We start from the raw sequence: 8,502 nt of genomic DNA, 5'->3' as shown, positions 1-8,502 counted from the left end.
TGAGGAGTTCTAGCTAGATGGAAAGAAGTAGTCTATATTTTCATTGATAAGCATTGTCACTAATTACCAAGTCCTGTGAATTGCTTAGCATCTTCCTTAATGTGCTGTGGTGGTCACATTAGCTTATTCTATAATGAATCACCAAGCGTAAGAGGAAAAGTGTTTGGCCAGATAATATTCATTAATTGTTTGAACAAAGCTTTGGAGAAATCTATAGGGAGAAGGTTAAGTGCTCCAGTATGAACTTTCTTTTCAAAGTCTTTTTGCTTTCTTTCTGTAAGTTTGATTTAAAAGTTGATGTTTAAGACCCGAGTCCTACAATGGGTTCACCAGTGTAATCAAATGTCTGCCTTACTCTGCGCAATGATGTGATTCCAGATAAACAACAAAGCACTTCTCAAGCTGGTACAAATGTTTACAGGCAGTATAAGAAGTGGAAAGTAGAGAACAAGCAATTAAAGAAACGTAAATGTGGTGTTGGAGGAGAGCTTTGCGCATACCATGGACTGCGAAAAAGACAAATAAATGGGTGTTACAACAAATTAAACTAGAACTGTCACTAGAAGCTAAAATGATGAAACTGAGGTTATCATACTTTGGACACATCATGAGAAGACATGATTCACTAGAAAAGACAATAATGCTGGGAAGAATAGAAGGGAGAAGAAAAAGAGAAAAACCAAACAGGAGATGAATTGATTCCATAAAAGAAGCCACAGACCTGAACGTACACAATCTGAACAGGGTGGATTATAACAGATGCTATTGGAGATGGCTGATTCATAGGGTCACCATAAGTCGTAATCGACTTGAAGGTCTATAACAAAAAAAAAAATCTAAAAAGACTGAAGAAACAAATAGACATGCAATTTATACTAAAAATTACTTGAACATATTTAAAAATAAACAAATCATAAGAATGCAAACTTGAGACAACCAGATAATATGTATGAATTTTACTCATAAAGTCACTTTTTTAAACTGCATATTCTGGAAAATCAGTACTCAGTTTATGAATTAAGGATGTTTATAGCAATTTACCTGGGAGTAAGCCCTATTTAACTTAGTGTGACATATTTCTGAGTAGACATGTAAATAATTTCACTGTAAACAATTTAATGGGTATTCTAAATTTGCTTCCTATAAAACGGCAAATTTTGAAGGTAGTGATTTATTTTCCACTTATGCTTTTGCATGTGGAAGTATGACTGTGCTGAATATTTGAATGTTTGATGAGTAACCCCTCTCTCCACTAAGATCTCTTCACAGATTGGAGAAGTTGAATTAAACCTTTAACATTTTTAACATTTTTATTTGTAAATAAATGGCAGACACACCACTACCCAGCATCTATAGAAACAGTATCAAAGTCCATTGATGATTCAGTGACAATGTCCATATGCTGTCCACACATGGTGGGAACCAATGTATTCATGATAAGGACACATACCCCAGCACATCTTACTGGATTGCAAGACATGGAATAGGAACAACAATGCCACCACTTCAGGAGCCCTAATGACACATGCATCAATTATCCTGCTACTGCCAGTCCCCAAGCATTCTCCTAAAGGCATGGTTTCAGTTCCCTTATGCACTGTTTTGAGGACAACACAGAAAGAAGATCCCACATTACACCCACATAGCTCCGTGGGCCTGGAGACGCAGCTCTCCTGAGCCATCTGACAGCAGTTCCAGAAACTCATTCGAAAGAGTTACAAGGCTGGGAAACAGGAGACATGCAATGAGCCACACTGGAGAAAGCTTCACTTTTTGCATGCCTGGCCTCAAAAACCAACAGTGATTTTGGAGGCAAGTGTGATGTCCCTGTATATATAATACTGTAAATATGGTAAGTGCGGGTTTATTAGAGTATATATAGTAAGCAGACTTGAGTGAGAGGGGGGAGTACATGGGTTGGAATGCTGATGAGTGTTGTATGATGATTGGCTGAGAGGTTGAGTGTCTGAAGGTATCAATGAGAGGATGACAGCTGAGAGGGGTTTCGGTTAGTTGGTTCTGTGGGTTGGTTTTGGATAGGGTGGATTGGATTGGATATCATACTTTGGACACATAATGAGAAGACATGATTTACTGGAAAAGACAGTAATGCTGGGAAAAACAGAAGGGAGAAGAAAAAGAGGAATGCCATACAAGAGATGGAGTGACTCCATAAAGGAAGCCACAGACCTGAACTTACAAGATCTGAACAGAGTGATTTACAACAGATGCTAGTAGAAGTCGCTGATTCATAGGGTTGCCATTAGTCGTAATCAACTTTAAGGCACATAACACACACACACCCAAACTAATATTTTAGATTTAATAGGACAAAACTCTTGTCTGCATGATAGTATAGATTACTGGACATTATTCCAAAAACATTAATCTTTGACTTCTAGAATTAAGCTATATGTCGCATCTCCATATTTGAAGATTACTCGGTAGCTGTCACAGCTTGACTATGTAAAAAGGAAGCTTGTCTCTCACACATTATCAACACTGACCTAAGTCCAGTACCCAGTGGCAAATTTTCACATTGTACTTTGATATGAGAGCTCTCCAAACCTGACAGTGTAGGATTAGAAGCATGGCAATATTGCAGTGCTCTTGGCAGGCACATTTCTAAACCCATTTAGCAATAGATTCCAATAGTACTATAAAGGTAAAGTAGACTTCAGAATAATAAAAGAAATCATGAGGCTTACACACAGAGCTGAAATTGTGGACAACTGTGCAATCCAAGATGAAGTTGAAATGTATCGATTCATGCAGGACCATATGCTGCCTTATGCCTCTTCAGATGATGTCTATGTAGCCCAGGCTTGGAACCCAAGATTGTCTACCCTGACTGTCAGGCCCAGGATGTGACTCAGGAACCAGACCAACGGCTGTAGTTAATTCGTGTTTTATTAGGGTAATGTCCAAACAAAGACTGCGTTTTCTCATGAAGCAATACAGGGAGACAGGTCCTGCGGCATTGGGAGAAAGTTGACAGAGCAAGGGACTTCTTCCCGCCTGTTCTTTAAGAAGGGGCCAAACGGGCGCGCAATCTTTCGCTCCTCCTTAACTGCCCCTCAGGTACTGCCCGCCTTCCCCCCCTTCTCTCCTGTCTTTTCAGCTGTCTGCGTGTGCGCGGTGAGGGGGGAAGCATCACCCCCTCCTCTTCTGAAGTTTCCGATTCCAGGATGGGGGATAGGGGAGGGGCTGATGGTAAACTGCCTCCCCGCTTTTCGGCTGTGAGCAGCCCTCCCACTTTCCCCTCTTGCTCTGAGCCTGAAAGAGGGGGAGGCATGAGAATGTCCAGGGAGGACTCAGGCTCCCCGTTGCTAAGCGACCTTATCACTGGCAGTTCCTCTGTTTCGTCTTCACTCCAAAGGGGGGAAGTTCCTCCCCCTTCCCTCTGCCATCCATCCGAATACTCTTCTCCCAACTCTCCAGGATCCAGCTCCCCGGGATTGGGACCCCAGCTCTGCCTTCCGACACTGACTGGAATGTGCTCTCCATAGTCTAAAGCATCACTCATTATTGGATTATTTTAACTGGAAATGTCGGGGGGGGGAGTGCCAGGGGCTGCCAACCTGCGGGAAAGAACAGTCACAACTGCTGGAGCCATCAGACCTGGTAAAGATTTTCAGTGGCACCCCCATAGAAATGTAGAGTGCTGGCCAGCAATGTTCCTGTGATCCTAGGGAGGTATTTGTTGGATATAACCACATCAAAATTCCCTTGTCCACTTCAACAACCCACTGGCACTTCAGCTTTACTTTTGGGAAGGGTCATAGGACAGTAGTAGAGTATCTGCTTCGCATGCAAAGTCCTAGGTTCAATTCCTGGCACCTCCGAGTAGGGCTGAGAATGTTCCCTGCCTGAAACCCTGAAAAGCCATTGCCAATCAGTATAGACAATAATGAGCAAATATAAGGCAGTTTCTATGTTCCTGTATTCATGTCTTCAAGCTCTCTTACTGAATGTAGCCAAGAGGTTTTTCTTTTTGATGCAGCTGTCTCTGGAAAACATGTGCTGCCTGCCAGTAGGAAGACAGAGAATTCCAACAAAAACAGAAATATGAGTGGAAATTGCAGATGTTCACTTATTTATCCTATGTCCATCACAGAAATCAATCCAGTAAATGCAGTCAGTATTGTCCTTTGTTGTTGGTTTCAGTCCGCAAATGATATGGAAATGATTGTGTTCCCCCCATATGCATTCTATCTCCTTTGCACTGAAATTAATAGGGTGGAATAGCATAATGACAATGTAATTGATGTTAGTAATTACCTAAGTCATGCAGTTTTGCCACAGTGGACAGAGATACAAATAACAGTTTTTGGCAGAAGACAAACTGCAGCAGAACAGCAACAGTGCTGCTTGCCACAAATACAGGGCAGAACAAAAAATGATGTCTTCTTACATCCCTACCTGTCAATAACAAAAACCCTGTGCTAGTCCAGTGGGATGCATGCACATCAGTCCAGACCATCATGATAGTGAAGGACTATTTGCAGCTATACACTGTGAGCTATTAAAGTCCTAATAAATTAGTCAAGTACATTTCCCAGATCTCCTTGCCCCTGGGATCCTTCCAGCATTCTAGGCACCAGACAGAGGTAAAAGAAAGACAGGCAGAGGCCTCCAGAAGGAGAGAGAAAGAGAGAAAAAAGTATTGCTATAGCACCAACACATTAGATTTCTTAAAGGAAAAAAAGAGAGGTTTTCCTAAAGAAGAAAAGAGGAGATTAGAAAGATCTGGTTGACAGGGCTAGTAATAAGAATATCCACAATGTTGCAATATGTGTCTAGTCCCAGATTTGGTACTACATGCTGAGCTTACCTCACTTGGGGTAATGTATTTTAAACTCCACCCAATTCAAATGTGGTGTCCATTATAATTTTATTTACAAACTATGGGGGCAGAATCCCCATGCTTGCTTGACTTGCCAACCCCCCATCCACAAACACACACGCACACATCCCAGGCACCCTCAAACATATACAGACACACAGACACTCCCTTGCACACATACACACACAGGGAGACACACAGCCCAGGCACCTCCAACCATACACACAAACAAACCAAGCACCCCCAAACACCCACAAGGAGTTCCCCCCCACAGGGACACATACACAGGCACCCACAAACTGCTACCCTTCCCTCTCACCACAGATACCCCCCCAGACACCCACACTCCCCACCCAAAACAGCTTGTCTTGGCTATTGCACTGCTTCCTGCCAACCCACCCATCCAGGCTGGTGCTACTGCCGCTGCCATGAATCCCAGCTGCTTGCTTGCTACCCCCTGCCATGAACCCACATTCTCCAACTTAACCCGACCTGCTTGCCTTGGCTGTTCAGCTGGTGTCTCTACCACATCACTGCCACCACTGGCCTCTCACTGGTCTGTTGACCCTGCTACCACTGAGGCTGATGCCACTGACCTCTTGGTGACCCTGCTGCTGCTGCTGCTGCTACCTCTGCTCACCACCCCCCAGTGTGCAAAGGCTGCTGCTACTGTCACTGCCACCACATAGCCTGCCCGCCTGGTCAGCCATGTTTGCCTCCCCACCCCCAACATGATGGTGTTGTGGCTTACCTTTTTATTATACAGTGATGAGAGTGGCCAGCATGGATTTGTCACATTCTGCCATGTTAAATTGAAAATACCCCCCAAGCCATTCTGCTGCTTTCCATAAGCTCATTTCAAAATAGAATCTTACAAAACGTATTATCCTGAACTCAGAAATGCTTGCTTAACAACCCTCTAATTCAGCCTTTCCTAACCAGTGTGCCTCCAGATGTTGGACCACAACTCCCATCAGCTTCAGCCAGCATTGCCAATGGTCAGGAAGATGGGAGTTGTGGTCCAACAACATCTGGAGGCACACTGGTTGGGAAAAGCTGCTCTAAGTTTTCATGGTGATACACAAAACAGTCCAAGAGAATCTAGAGTTCAAACTGTAAAACAAGAGAAAAAAATCTAGACCCCTGTTGGACTTTTTTCTGTCAGTGGTCTCATATTGTGCTGAAATTAATTTAAAATCAGCCATGTTCACAGAATACCTGTAATCCTATGACTGACCTTGCCCCATACTCTGACCTTCATCTTCTGTAGGTTAAAAGTTAAAAAAAAAAAGCCTGGCTGATTTTTAATGAATTTAATAAATTTTGCATTGAACTGAATGATAATGTCGGGCATGCTCAGTAAGAACCAACTTCTAAAAGCCAGATTGACAGCTGCTGGGCTTGCCTAATCAGGGGGCCACACCTACACCAGATATTTATTTCACTTTAGATAGTCATGGCTTCCCTCAAAGAATCCTGGGAAGTGGAGTTTGTGAAGGGTGCTGAGAGTTGTTAGGAGACTCCTATTCCCCTGACAGAACTCCAGTGGCCAGAGTGGTTTAACAGTCAGCCCCTCTTCTGGGAATGGGAGCTCTGTGAGGGGAATGGACATCTCCTGGCAACTCTCAGCACCGTTCACAAACTACACTTCCCAGGATTCTTGGGGGGAGGCCATGACTGTTTAAAGTGAAATCAATGTCTGGTGTGGATATGGCTGAGGACAGCTTTGGTTTAAATTTGGGTGGTAGATGGCATGTGTCTGCTGTAGAATAAAAAGGTGGGAGAAACCCTGAAAAAGAATGATACTGTTCACAATGTTTTCCTTTTGGAAAGGAAAAAGGCTTTCCATCTGCCCGGTGCCCACCCACCCAATCTCCTCCCCTCCCTCCCTCCCTCCCTCCCTCCCCCTCCCTACCCCTTCCCCTCCCCTTACCTCCTTTTCCCTCTCCTCCCTCTCCCTGCTCCTCCCCCAGGTCAGTTTCACCTATCCTAAACATGATTGTACAGGAGTAGCTCCTATTGAACTCAGTAAGCATGCAAATGATCAGACCTGTTTTTCTCCTCACTGTCCCCGTCCCCCTCCCCCTCCTCTCTCCTTCCCCATCCATATGCTCAGAGGCACATGTTACCAAATTCGTCCAAGCTATACAGGAAGTGGATTGGACTGTGAAAGACCAACCCAAATTGTGTTTGCATTTTTACACAGTTGTAGGGCAGTACAGTGTTAGAGTGGAGATCAGGTTTCCTGATCCCCTGGTGCATTCTCTATAGCTGCCCAATTTCACTGCTTTTTAAAGTTTGATAGAAAAATCTGTTGGCTATAGGTATGTTCTTAAACCGCAAGGGTTGGGTTTTTTTGCCTATTAGTGAATCATATCATATGATGTACAATCACAGAATATTTGAAGCAATAGTATGCTACTGTGAGGATGCTGCACTAAATGGGCCTTTGGTCTGATCCAGTAGGGCTTCTGTTATGTTCTGCTCATCTTATGACTTCTATAGAATGCAATAAAAGCAATGACTTTGCATTGGATTCTCAAAAAGGGTAAGCATTTGAACCGTCCCCAACCTGTTCTCCTGGGCCAAGCTTTAGTTGTGCTAAGCTCTCATTTTTGTGTGTCTCTAGAGCCAATTTAGCTGCTCTGTTGATTTGATGTGGGTGGTGCTCCCCCCCGAGGGAGTGATGTGCACTAGGCTTCCCAGCCTTTCTGCTGGGGAGGAGGAAATCACATAGCTAGCAATGGCCAATTGTGGAGCAGCTTATATGGCCTATTTAGGCCATGTCATGTCAAACAACAATCTATTTCTCCAAGCACAACAGCTCACTTATCTGAGTTTTGTGCAGATTACCAAGTTAACTTAAGATGTGATGCTGCAAGTCCTCTATAGTTGATCAATAAAGTTATGGCTTTTTTAAATTGGTAAACTGTTTTCAAATTGCTTTTTAAAAAGTGTGTTTTTAAATTTGTATATTTGTTTTTATTGTTTTTAATTGTTGTAAACTGGCAATAAATAAACAATAAATACATTTTCCTCCATACTTACATCTCATGTTCTCATTCTGGATGTGGGGCAAACTGCGCTACTCCCATTAGCTCTGATCAGTATTGCTCTGAAGGAAGACCAAGAAAGTGTCTTGGGGTATCTTAAAAACTAATATTTATTGTGGCATGAGCTTTTATGGAATGCAGTGTACTTCAACAGATGAATAAAGTGCAATCCTTAATTGGCAAAATTCAGAGCTTGGAAAAGTTACTTTTTTGAACTACAACTCCCATCAGCCCCAGCCAGCATGGCCACTGGATTGGGCTGATGGGAGTTGTAGTTCAAAAAAGTAACTTTTCCAAGCTCTGTGGCAAATATATATACACATGGCTGGTTGAGGAATCTAGGGAGGTGAGGTCAGAGTCAAATGAAATTATAAAGAACAAACAGTGATGATTATCTAAAAGCAAAATAAATACACTCATTTGGTAACAAGGCAGTGTTGGTGATAACAAACATCCTGGCATTGGTAAACTAACACAAGCAATGTGATTTTTAAAAACCTAATCTCAGTTTAATCCACACCTGAAAGTTTCAGGTTGTCTGATAAATTGTACTCCAAGTGTTTCACAAATGAGTTTTCTTTTGAAGTTTCTTTGTTCAATGAC

The sequence above is a fragment of the Rhineura floridana genome, chromosome 5 (assembly GCF_030035675.1).
Source record: "Rhineura floridana isolate rRhiFlo1 chromosome 5, rRhiFlo1.hap2, whole genome shotgun sequence".
In the NCBI taxonomy this organism is placed as follows: Eukaryota; Metazoa; Chordata; class Lepidosauria; order Squamata; family Rhineuridae; genus Rhineura; species Rhineura floridana.
The sequence above is the reverse complement of the archived record's forward strand: the minus strand, read 5'-3'. Positions refer to the sequence as shown.